Source organism: Microcaecilia unicolor, chromosome 2 (genome assembly GCF_901765095.1).
Source record: "Microcaecilia unicolor chromosome 2, aMicUni1.1, whole genome shotgun sequence".
NCBI classification, from domain to species: Eukaryota; Metazoa; Chordata; class Amphibia; order Gymnophiona; family Siphonopidae; genus Microcaecilia; species Microcaecilia unicolor.
In genome coordinates, this window is record NC_044032.1 from 153,143,838 (window position 1) to 153,156,737 (window position 12,900).

Here is a 12,900-nt window from a genome sequence, read left to right on the forward strand (position 1 = left end):
AGAACTATCATGTGAATTCCCCCGTCTAACCCACCCTCAGAAAAAATCTAACACCTCAAAATCTAGAAAAAAAAAAGTCACAGATCCCCCGGGGTCTAACAAAATATACTAGAAATACCCAAACAATCCCCAAAACAACATAGGAAAGTCACAGACCCTCTGTGAACAAACAGAATAAACCAGAAGTAGGGAGAAAATATCTGACCAGCCTCCAAACAGGTCAAAAAAGCAGAAAATATATAAGAAATATATGAAAAGGAGGAGGTCAAATTTCAATAACCAGCAGTAACAGCGAAAATTACCAAAAAGTCCAAAACTCAGAAAGGCAGCTATCTAAGATCTGGTTGTGGCTGGGATAGTTTGTAGAAAAAATTGCACCACCTCCACTGATACAATGAAATTAGTCTGACCCTCATAATGGAACCAATATTGCACAGGATAAAGTAAGGCGCTGGAAGTCTTCCATTCATATAATTGGGTGCAAAAGGGAGCAAAATCTTTGCATGGAGCTCTTACTCTGGTGGTGTAATCCTGAAAGCAAAGTACTTTTTGATTATTATACTCCAGATTCTTCCCATGACAGAAGGCCTGAAGGATTGTTTGCTTATGTCCAAAGTGACACACCTTAAGAACTACAACATGTAGATTGGCCCAATCAATGGGCCCACTCAAGTTTAAAATGCGCCACCAAAATGCCCAGAGGTAAATACTGTGGAATCCAGCTTTCTAGGGTGTGCACAAGCTCCAAGTTGGTCAAAGATTCAGCAAGACCCACCAACAGCAAATTATTGCATCTTGTTCTGTTCTACAAATCATCCAACTTGAGTTCCAATTCCTGAACTGTGTGCCTGAGACGATCCACTTCCTGAGCTATGCTCTGATCCTTAGTCTCCAATGCCTTGACCCGGTGTTGCTGTGCATTGCGTTCCAAATCCACATTGTTCAAGTGCTTGTGGGCAGCCTCCATTTGATCATGTAAATGCTGTAATTTTGCATCCAACATCACCTCTACTGCAGCCTGAACCTCTGTTATAATTTAAAAAGTCCAAACGGAGCTTGCCGAAGGGCTCAGCGGAGCCAATGGAACCGCCATCTTGGTGAGGCAGTTTCAAAGGCAAACCAGGAACAATACCATCCAAAATCACTCCCCAGCAAAATAGAGGTACAAAATCAACCCATGTCTAGCTACAAAATTATGCCAGAGAGGTGGCTTTATCAGTGGGGAGACAAAGGAGCTAAACAGTCAGTCTCCACTCCTGTTCTAGGTGTCACGTGAACTCTCCCTTCTACAGTATTTTTAAATACACTGAGAAGTCAAAATCCAAAAGATTATATAAAGTCTGAGAGACAAAACAAGACAGAGGAGCTGGCAGATTTTTTTACATTCCTGTGAAATCCTTTTCAGGATTTAATTACTAGGATTCACACATGGCTTGTTCTTATAAAAAACACTCAGCAATATTTTACTAAAAAGCTCTTCAATGCAGAGGCGTATCTGAACTTCGGTGGTAGAGGGGCCCAGAGCCAGAGTGAGGGGGCACATTATAGCCCCCCCCCCCCGCTGCTGCCATTGCTGACCCCCCCCGGCCACCACTGCCGCCCCCCCCCCCCCCGCCGCCGTCACCTACCTTTGCTGGCAGGGGACCCCAACCCCTGCCAGCCGAGGTTCGCTTCCTCCTGCCGCTGCCTTTAAAAATATTCCTTCAGGTGGCGGAGGACCCCAACCCCCGCCAGCCGAGCTGAGGTCTTTTAAGTTATTCTTCGTCCTCCTTGCTGTTCAAAGCTGCTGAATCCAGTTTCGGAGTCTGACGTCGCAGCACATTGTATGTGCAGGATGTCAGACTCACAGAAACAGAGGCATTCAATTTAAACCAGATCAAGTCTTCCTTTCTCTCAGAACATTTGCAAGTCCTGACTCAAATTGCAGTTTCCACATTAATTTCAGCTTATAAAAATATTTCTTACACAAAACTAGTATTGCTCCTCCCTTAATCTTATAGTTTCTCTCAAATCTTAACCAAATATGCAATTTTTAAATATTTTAAATTCTAACAGTCTCGTACACACATTCAACCTGCCTCTTTTCAGCCCAACCTCCTTCTCCTCCCGATTCCCAGAATCTTCCCCATAAAAAAACAGATCTCCATGTGACCTTGCCCAGCCAATCAGATCCCTGCTCTCATAACAATGATACTGCTACATAACTAAAACATACATAAAGTTTTGTTTTTCACTTTAAATCCCAGAAATAATGTTGCTAGGAGGTTCTTATGAGAATCACACAAAAATCCCAACTTTTAAAACTAAAATTCATGAAACCACACTCCTGATTGGACCACGTTCCAGGGGTAGCAGCCAATCAGATCAAAGACCACCAATCAATTTCCAAATTCAGCCCCGAAGGGAAAAGTGTAATTGGAAAATCCACCGTTGTTCCTTATAGTTTGATAGTTGTCCAACATTCCCACCCTCCCACCATGGTCGGACACAATCTAAGATTCTCCATTTGATATCACTGAGTTGATGATGAAAGTCCAGCCAGTGTTGGACTAGCGGTGCAGTTAGTACCTGATTCTTGATTCTGAATTTGTGTTCATTCAATTGAGACTTAATAAGACAACATGAACGTCCTATGTAGATAAGCTGACAATTACAGAGGATAGCATAAACTACATTATTAGAAGTGCAGTTAGTTAAGGAACGGGCATAAATAGGGCATGAAGTGCCTGGGTGTGTCCATACCAGTCCTTCAATGGTCAGATCACAACATTGACAAGATCCACATTTAAAGTGACCTAAGGTATCTGGAGGCTCATTAGCATAATACTACTACTACTATTTAGCATTTCTATAGCGCTACAAGGCGTACGCAGCGCTGCACAAACATAGAAGAAAGACAGTCCCTGCTCAAAGAGCTTACAATCTAATAGACAAAAAATAAATAAAGTAAGCAAATCAAATCAATTAATGTGAATGGGAAGGAAGAGAGGAGGGTAGGTGGAGGCGAGTGGTTACAAGTGGTTACGAGTCAAAAGCAATGTTAATGAGGTGGGCTTTCAGTCTAGATTTAAAGGTGGCCAAGGATGGGGCAAGACGTAGGGGCTCAGGAAGTTTATTCCAGGCATAGGGTGCAGCGAGACAGAAGGCGCAAAGTCTGGAGTTGGCAGTAGTGGAGAAGGGAACAGATAAGAAGGATTTATCCATGGAGCGGAGTGCACGGGAAGGGGTGTAGGGAAGGACGAGTGTGGAGTGATACTGGGGAGCAGCAGAGTGAGTACATTTATAGGTTAGTAGAAGAAGTTTGAACAGGATGCGAAAACGGATAGGGAGCCAGTGAAGGGTCTTGAGGAGAGGGGTAGTATGAGTAAAGCGACCCTGGCGGAAGATGAGACGGGCAGCAGAGTTTTGAACCAACTGGAGAGGGGAGAGGTGACTAAGTGGGAGGCCAGCAAGAAGCAGATTGCAGTAGTCTAAACGAGAGGTGACAAGGGTGTGGATGAGGGTTTTGGTAGAGTGCTCGGAAAGAAAGGGGCGGATTTTACGGATGTTGTAAAGAAAGAAACGACAGGTCTTGGCAATCTGCTGGATATGAGCAGAGAAGGAGAGAGAAGAGTCAAAGATGACCCCAAGGTTTCGAGCTGAGGAGACAGGAAGAATGAGAGAGCCATCAACAGAAATAGAAAACGGGGGGAGCGGGGAGGTGGGTTTAGGGGGGAAAATGAGAAGCTCGGTTTTGGTCATATTTAATTTCAGGTGGCGTTGAGACATCCAGACAGCAATGTCAGACAAGCACGCTGAAACTTTGGTTTGGATGCAAGGTGAGATATCAGGGGTAGAAAGGTAGATTTGGGAGTCATCAGCATAGAGATGGTAGGAAAAGCCATGGGATGAGATTAATGAACCAAGGGAAGAAGTGTAGATAGAAAAGAGGAGGGGAACAAGAACAGAACCCTGAGGTACGCCGACAGGCAGAGGGATAGAAGTAGAAGAGGATCCACCAGAGTGAACACTGAAGGTGCGGAGGGAGAGGTAGGAAGAGAACCAGGAAAGGACAGAGCCCTGGAATCCAAGTGAGGACAGGGTATCGAGAAGTATGCTGTGATCGACAGTGTCAAAAGCAGCGGAAAGATCAAGAAGAATGAGGATGGAATATTGACCTCTGGATTTAGCCAGTAATAGGTCATTGGAGACTTTAGTAAGCGCAGTTTCGGTTGAGTGGAGAGGGCAAAAACCAGATTGTAGTGGGTCAAGAATAGCATGTGAGGAGAGAAAATCAAGGCAGCAGCGATGAACAGCACGCTCAAGTAATTTGGAGAGAAAAGGAAGGAGGGAGATGGGTCAGTAATTAGAGGGACAAGTAGGGTCGAGTGAAGGCTTCTTAAGGAGAGGTGTGACCGCAGCATGTTTAAAGGCAGCAGGGACAGTCGCAGTGGAAAGTGAGAGGTTGAGAATGTGACAGATAAAAGGAATAAGAGCAGGAGAGATGGCATTAAGAAGGTGGGTGGGAATGGGATCAGAGGAACAGGTGGTACATTTTGAGGAAGAAAGGAGAAGTGTAGTTTCCTCAATAGTAACTTCAGGAAAGGAGGAAAGGGAATGAGGGGAAGGAGAGAGAGGGGAACGGACTAGTGGAGGGAGAGGTGGTGAGGTAGAGAAAGCAAGGTTTATCTTTTGAACCTTGTTGTGAAAGAATTCAGCAAAGGTCTGAGGAGATAATGAAGGGGGAGTTGGGGGAGGGGCACCTTGAGGAGAGAGTTCAATGTGGTGAAGAGAAGTCGAGGATTAGAGCCAAGAGAGTTGGTCAGTTGGATATAATAATCCCGTTTGGCATGTAAAAGAGCAGATTGGAAGGAGGTCAGCATGAACTTAAAGTGTAAGAAATCAGCAAGGGCCCGAGATTTCCGCCAGAGGCGTTCGGCGGAGCGGGTACAGGAACGTAGGTAGCGGATATTAGAAGTCAGCCAAGGTTGGGGTTTTGTACGCCTTACAGGGTGGGTCATCAAAGGTGCAAGAGTGTCTAAGGCAGAGGATAGAGTATTGTTGTAAGAAGAAAGAGCCTCGTTGACAGACGTGGATGGTGCCACAGTAGAGAGGAGGTTTGAAACATGGGAGGATAGAGATGAAGCGTCAATATTGTGAAGATTCCTAGATAAATTAGATAAGATAGGACAGGACTGGGAGGGAGGAGATTTAAGTGTGAAAGTTATAAGATGGTGTAAGTAAGCATTTCACCTATAGTCTTGTCCCGTTTAAAGGCACAAATTGGATGGTCAGAAAAGCATGCATGAACTTGCAGCATTATCCAATGGGAATGTACATATTTATTAATTCTAGAACTTAAAGGGGAGTATGGAATTACCACCGTTAATTTATCTTCCTCTTTTTTTGTTTGATATTGTAGAAGCCATTCTCGCTGAGAAAATTTGGCTCTCAGGTATGCCTTCCTGATTACAGATCTTTCATCATCAACTCACTGATATCAAATGGAGAATCTTAGATTGTGTCCGACTAGGGTGGGAGGGTGAGAATGTTGGACAGCGATTAAACTATAAGGAACAACAGTAGATTTTCCAGTTACAAACACTTTACCCTTCGGGGCTGAATTCGGAAATTGATTGGTGGTCTTTGATCTGACTGGCTGCTACCCCTGGAATGTGGTCCAATTTGGAGTGTGGTTTCATGATCAGCTGTGTGCTATTTAAAGTCTAACCCCATGCATAGGTGTCGCGGCCATTTTCTTTTCCATGAAGGAGTGCTGTGTGATATGTATTTGTGAGTGCTACAGACTTTCGTTTATTAGGGGAGTTCTTGCTTTATATGGAATAATAATGGTGCATTTTATTATATTTTTTTGTCCAGAGAACCTCTTCCCTGAAGAAGGAATTCGAAACCTGGCCATGTTGGCGGAGATTCGCCACTGGTGAAAAATCGCTGCCAAGCTAAATGCTAGAATATGTGCATACCTTTTTCATTTCAAATTCCATTACAGATTGTATAGCATGCATGCTAAGTTATAATGAGCATGAACGCTACAGATATAATTAAGAAGATAAAAATTAAAAAAAAAACCCCAATAACAAAATATATGAGCAGATCTATGATGATTTGTGCCACACCATTATCATAAAGGGACTTAGTTCCCATATGGTGTGTGCTGCAGGATACACTGATGATCCCCTTTAGAAACATCTATATAAATGTGATTGATAGTGTAGCTTTGGATATGTTACGCGTGCCAGAAATGAAAAATTAGTTTTCATACACACATAGCGGACACATGCCAAAATTGAAATTACCACAAGGGCCACACGGTAACCCGGCGGTAACTCCAATTTGGCATGCATTTGGCGCACGTAGGTGCCTACAGATCTTAGTAAAAGGGTCACTAAAACAATTTCTCAGGTAGCTTATAACCCAATTCACATGTAAACACAAGAGCTTATATAAGAGCTTATTATGTAAACACATGTCTTATATTAATAGCCAATCCACTTATTGAAAACCAATTCCTAATCATAGTGATATTCTCTACTAATTTTGCACTCTTGTATCCCTGAAGCACAGGGATAGGTACAATGGAATCATGCAAATGTTAAATATGGTGGCTGATAAAGCCAAACCTTGCAGAACTCTTCAATCTGAACTGCACCAAGGAGAGGTATCTTTTGATGTAAACAAGCACTGTTTATTTTCCATCAGAAGGGATGCAAGCCAAGTCAAAACCATACCTCCAATTCCAATGTCAGCTAAGTGTGTTAGTAATATTTGATGGTTGACTGCTTTAAAAGCAGCTGTAAAATCAATAAAAGGAAACTGATTAGCACTGGCTGTTTGCCTATGCTTAATTTGATTGGCAATGGATTGTTATATTTTATGTTTGTTCAGGATTTGATAGTTCATTACAGCTTTCATGGTCTGCTTAAATAATTAGAAAAATCTTTTTTTTATTACATATTTCACATTTCATCTTTATTTGATATACCACAAATGTAGTGTACAATCTAAGCAGTTTACAAAGATCATGTTGCAAGGGAAACAACAACAGGAGCAAACAGAAGGGGGCCTAGTCTACAAAAACTAATATATTATAATGAGGGAACAGGGCAGCAAGGAAAACAGAGAAAATATTAATAACTATAACAACCTGTTTAGAAAGGCATACCCTACCAATCCAACTTAAATGCCTAATCTCTGCAACACAACCAAACTAAAGCAAGTAATGGACATAACACAACTCTTCCGTTCTCCGATTCCCTAATGTGGCTGTGCCACATGAACTTGATCTTACCACAACATCACCCTGTATTTGTTCACACCAGAGCCTGAAAGGCCTCTCCGGTACTATGTAAGCCACATTGAGCCTCCAAATAGGTGGGAGAATGTGGGATACAAATGTAATAAATAAATAAGGAATAGTAGGAAGGAGGGTAATGACAGACTAAACAGGAGAAACACAGGAAGGGTAATGCACAGAGCGCCACAATACTATGACTCAAAACTATCAACCGGCGAAAAATCCCTGGGTAAAGAATTAGGTCTTCAGGGCCAACATACGTTCCAAACTATGTTGCTAGTTGTATGTCAAGAGATACATTGCTTCAAAATGATTATGCTAAAGCAGGAATGCCTTGTGCAGACCTAATGAGTGTGAAAATGGGAAGGAATGACCAGAAGATTGTATTGAGAAGAGCGGAGTGTATAGGTCAGTTTATATGGGATAAGAGTATTGTAGAGAAATAGAGGCAGTCCTGAATAAAAATCTTGATGAGTGATCTTAAATGGCAGGCAATAAGAGCCTGGAAGCCAGTCCTCCTCAATCAAGAGCAGTGTGACGCATCACATGGCAGTTATATGCACAGCTCCTGTTATAGAAATTGAACTTAGTTTGCATCATCCTGGTGAGAATTTATTCTATCTGTATAGTTTTCGCAATTCTATGAATAAGGGAGATGCACATTAATCAATTGGTGGTCAGTACAAGACCCCCTTTGAAATTTGGCCTGAATTAGAATAAAAATATAAAAATATCTAGCCAATATTCAACAGCAGCAGTCAGCATTTTTTTAAACTCTATTGCCAGCTAAATTAGCCCTGAATATTCAGTGCCAGGCCATGTCTGAGCATCAGCATTGAATGTCCGACTCTCACTGGCCCTGGGAGTTATATGGGTCCCAGCCAATATTCAGCTGAGATAGCTAAAAAACACTTATGTAGGTCCTGGCTCAATATAGCATAAGGCGGATATCAGTTCCCTCTGAATCTGATCTCCCTTCTGTCTCCCCCCCCCCCCCCCAAGAACCTCCACATGTCTGGATCCTCCCTCCTGGGCACTACCTCTAACAGAAGTAAACTCCCCCAATATGTCTTGACTCTCCTCTTGTCCTCCTCCCTTTCTAGAAGGCCCCGCTTTGGCCTATCTTAGGTTCCATAGTGGTCCACTGGTGATTGAGGCAGAGGGAACCCCACTCATTCCTCTTAATGGGTCAGTGGCAAAATAGCTGCCATGCTCTTTAGTGGTAATTTTACAGTAATAGTGGTAAAGTCGGGCTGACCAGCCACCAATATTCAGCGGCTCTTAACTGGGCAGTGCCTCTGAGTATCGGCACTAACCAACCATTTTGGAAGTGGGCAGCAGCAGAGAATTCTGGGGGCAGAGATGGGGAGGAGCACATCACATCACATAGTAACATAGTAGATGATGGCAGATAAAGACCTGCACGGTCCATCCAGTCTGCCCAACAAGATAAACTCATATGTGCTACTTTTTGTGTATACCTGACCGTGATTTGTATCTGCCAGTTTCAGGGCACAGACCATAGAAGTCTGCCCAGCACTAGCCCCACCTCCCAATCACTAGCCCCGCTCCCCCACCGGCTCTGATGTGATGACAAAATGCTTGAAGTCGACAGGAAGAGGTGTGGTGAAGGCTGATGGAGAGGATGGAAACAGAACTGAGAAGCTGAAGGAGTGAAGATAGGAACCTTCTGTTCTATGATTTCAGAAAAGGATAAAAGGATGGCAAGACACATAGAATAGGGAAAAACAATGAAAAGTGATGAGGCAGGTCAGGGTGACCTGGTGGAGTACTCAAGATTAATCTTGAGGATTTTGTCATGAAAATAATTAGCTTGGTTTATCCTAATAAATAAACAAGTTAGCACGAGGTGACATCAGAGCCGAGGGCACAGTCTGCAGCGGGTCCAGATGGGTACCGGGAAGCAAGGTCCACTTATGGAGATAGTGCAGCACAGCAAAGAGTGGCACAGACAGGTTTAAAAACACAAAGTAGTACTGCACAGTATTAGGCAGAGATTCATTGTCAGACTGTATGCGATAGGCCAGTACCTGGAAGCTATGTGGGTTCCAGCTGATTTTCAGTGCTGGCACCTGAATAGATAAGCGACTATAGTTAGGACTGCTTTTTATGTGGCCCTATCTGCCCACTTAGCTGTGCAGACATTGGCACTGAATATTGCTGGCACTTATATAATTCACTGCTCCTCCCCATCTCTGCCCCCAGAATTCCCTGCTGCTGCCCACTTTCAAAATGGTTGGTTAGTGCCGATACTAAGAGACACTGCCCAGTTAAGTGCCGCTGAATATTGGTGGCTGGTCAACTCAGCACAATTAAGTGGACAGGAACCCCTCCTGCCTGCTTAAGTCACTTTGAATTCCAGGCTCTATAATTCTAGTCACCAGCTGTTTGCCAAAGTCTCCCAATCTAACACAAATAATCCTTGAGATCATATCAAGTACTTAAAAGTCAGCTATAAAAACAGTTTCATTTTTTTCCTGTGAAAATTAGATAGGTTAATTCAGTTTTTAGCTCTAAAGGAAGAGAATTTCAGATCAAAGGCATGCATCCTGGAATAGTAAATATTTTGTAGACAGAATTCTGAATTGTTTAGCTGAAGGCAGTACCAGATGTGTATTATGCTGAGACTTCAAAGCCAGCCTAACACACTGACCTATGAAATGGTGCATGTACTGTACAATCAATTTGAATGCATTAGAAAGTTCTGCAAAGGTCTGCAATGAACCAAACAAAAAGGCCTGAAAATAAGAAAAGTCTAAAAATCAGTTTTAAAATTAATGCTGTGCTTTTACTTGTTCTCGTAGTTTTATGTATTTCTGTAAGATTATGGTTCTCTTTTATGTTGCTTTGCTGTGGTCTGTGGGCTGGGTAGGGTTATTTTATTTGTCTCACTTATATTGTACTTTAGTATGTATACTGCTTTGGGAAAGGCTGTTAAGTAAATTGTTTAATAAACTAAAACTAAAAATGAACAAAACCTGTTTGCCTGTGAACATCTCTGATAATAAAACCTGAGATACGTTTGTGATGCACTGTATTCTAATGAAAGAAATGTCCCTGTTTTATAAGGTTTAATGTATTTAATAACAATACCCTTGCTGCTGCCAATGCTGTTTAGAAAAAGCAGAACTGTTGTACCATAAAATATATAATTAAGTACTATTGCATGAATGCATTCATTCTCATCTCTTTGGGCATAATAAGTCTGATACTGAGCACAATAATGAAATTATAGAATTTCTCCTCTTCTGCTAATTAACAATTTAAAAATGCATTATTCATTTGAGACTAGATTACGGAAGGTGCTTAATGTTTTTAACTGGAAGAACATACAGGCATAATCCTATGCACATATTTTTCTAATTAGTGCTGAGCTGAAGCAGCACTCCTACAAATTTAATTATTATTCTAAATTTAGAAAACAGAGCAAGGAATTTAGTATTGTTTAATAAACTATTTCAAGAAAAATAAATATTGCTGAACTTAATGTGATTTTGACCTATCCAAGTAATAAACACTGCCACAGTGAACCTAGGAGAGTTTATCAAAATCAATTTAATTTACGATCGGGAGATTGTCGACAACATAACAAATATGTACCAAACGTTACTGCAAATAAACCAGTCTTACTTTATTTAATTTGTGAAAATTAAATATTTCAAATCTAGTTAGGCATGAAAATATGTCATGTTTATACTGCCAATCTAAACCAACAGTTTTAACATGTACATGTATATCTGTACTGCTGCAGTGGGCAATTGTAGCATCTTTATAATTTCATATAATTGTTCAACAAACAAAATTACCCACCGTGGTAATTCTTTTTCTAAAAATGATGTGTAAACACTATAAAATCTTCATAAAATGTTCTAAACAGAGCAAAGTCTGAGAATTTAGTTTTTAAACACATACAAAATCTCAAGTGGCCTAGTGGTTAGAGCACAGGTCTTGTAATCCAGAGATAGCAAGTTCAAATCCCGCTGTTGTTCCTCCATTGCCTCAGGTACAAAGTTAGATTGTGAGCTCTCCTGGGACAGAGAACTGTCCACTGTACCTAAATGTAACTCACCTTGAGCTACTACTGAAAAAGGTGTGAGTAAAATCTAAATAAATATATGTAACTTTCTACAAATGCAGTTCATTTTCATTTCAAACCCAAGATTTTTTGTGGATTTTGTTAAAGCATGAGAATTAGTAGGCCCTTCAGATTTTGATTTCTTTTAGGAATAATTTAATATAATAGCAATGTAGAATGCAGATTATGGGGGCTGTTTTAGAAGGCTGGCTTAGCATTTACTCATGACAACAGCGGCATTTACATGTGAAAGTAGATGAGTCAATATTTACTCTGTGATGGTCAGCATTTTTGAAAGAAGAATTCTGGATGTTGAGCACCAGGTTATATCTGAATAATCAGGATAGTGTGACCACTGGCTTTTATCTGGGTACTGATGATATTCAGACCAGCACCGGGTAATTACTCAGATACAGTTAGGAGAGCTATTTGGATCCTTTTCATTAAAGGAAATTAAGAACTGTATTCAGTATATGGCACTGAAATTGGAGCGCCATAAGAAAATCTGCATTATCTGCGATTCTATAAAGGTTGCGTGTCCTTTATAGAATCGTGCTTAGCTTGGATTCACACCAACTAGGGGACACTCAAGCAGGTTACATGGTACTAATTTTAAAATGAACAGGAGGAAATATTTAACGAATAATTAAAATCTGGAACTCGTTTCCAGAGGATGTGGTAACAGTGGTTAATGTATCTGGGTTTAAAAATGGTTTGGACAAGTGACTGGAGGAAAAGTCCATAGTCTGCTATGGAGATAGAAATAGGGAAAGTCATTGCTTGTCCTGGGATTGGTAGCATGGAATGTTGTTACTATTTGGGATTCTGTCAGATACTTGTGATCTGGATTGGCCACTGTTGGAAGCAAAGTACTGGGCTAGATGGACCATTGGTCTGATCCAGTATGACTAGTCTTATGTTCTTAAACACAAACAACAAAACAAAACAACAAAAGCAAATACCAAAAAAAGCACAAGGAGCCTTCAAAAAAAGGGGTGTCTCAACCTTGATTTATTGGTCAGACTCAACATGGTCTGTGTTTTGGCGTCAAACGCCTGTGTCAGGGGTTTATCAATGGTATCTGAATCCGAGAAAAAACAATCAAGTGTTGTAAAACACCTTTATCTTTAAAAAGACAGATGCTGCTGTAAACTGAAATATATGGTGCCAATCCAAACAGCGCAAATGCAAAACTGATTCTATAAAATCTTCCTGCTTTCAACATAACCACCAGATATAGCAGCAGCCAGGCATTATGTTCTTAACTGAAACCTGGTGTAAATCTTGGTGCACAAGTTGGGAGAATGCCCCAATCCACCCATGCCCCTCCCATGGCCACATCCCCTTTTGGGTTACACACTTCGGGTTTTAGAGTACTGCCAGATGTGCGCCCAAATCCCAATTGATGCCAATTAATGCCAATAATTGATTGTTCAAGCCTTGAGTCCAACCTCTGATACATCTGTCTGCTTGATGAAGGGCCGGTTGAAAACTAGGCTGACCAGCACCA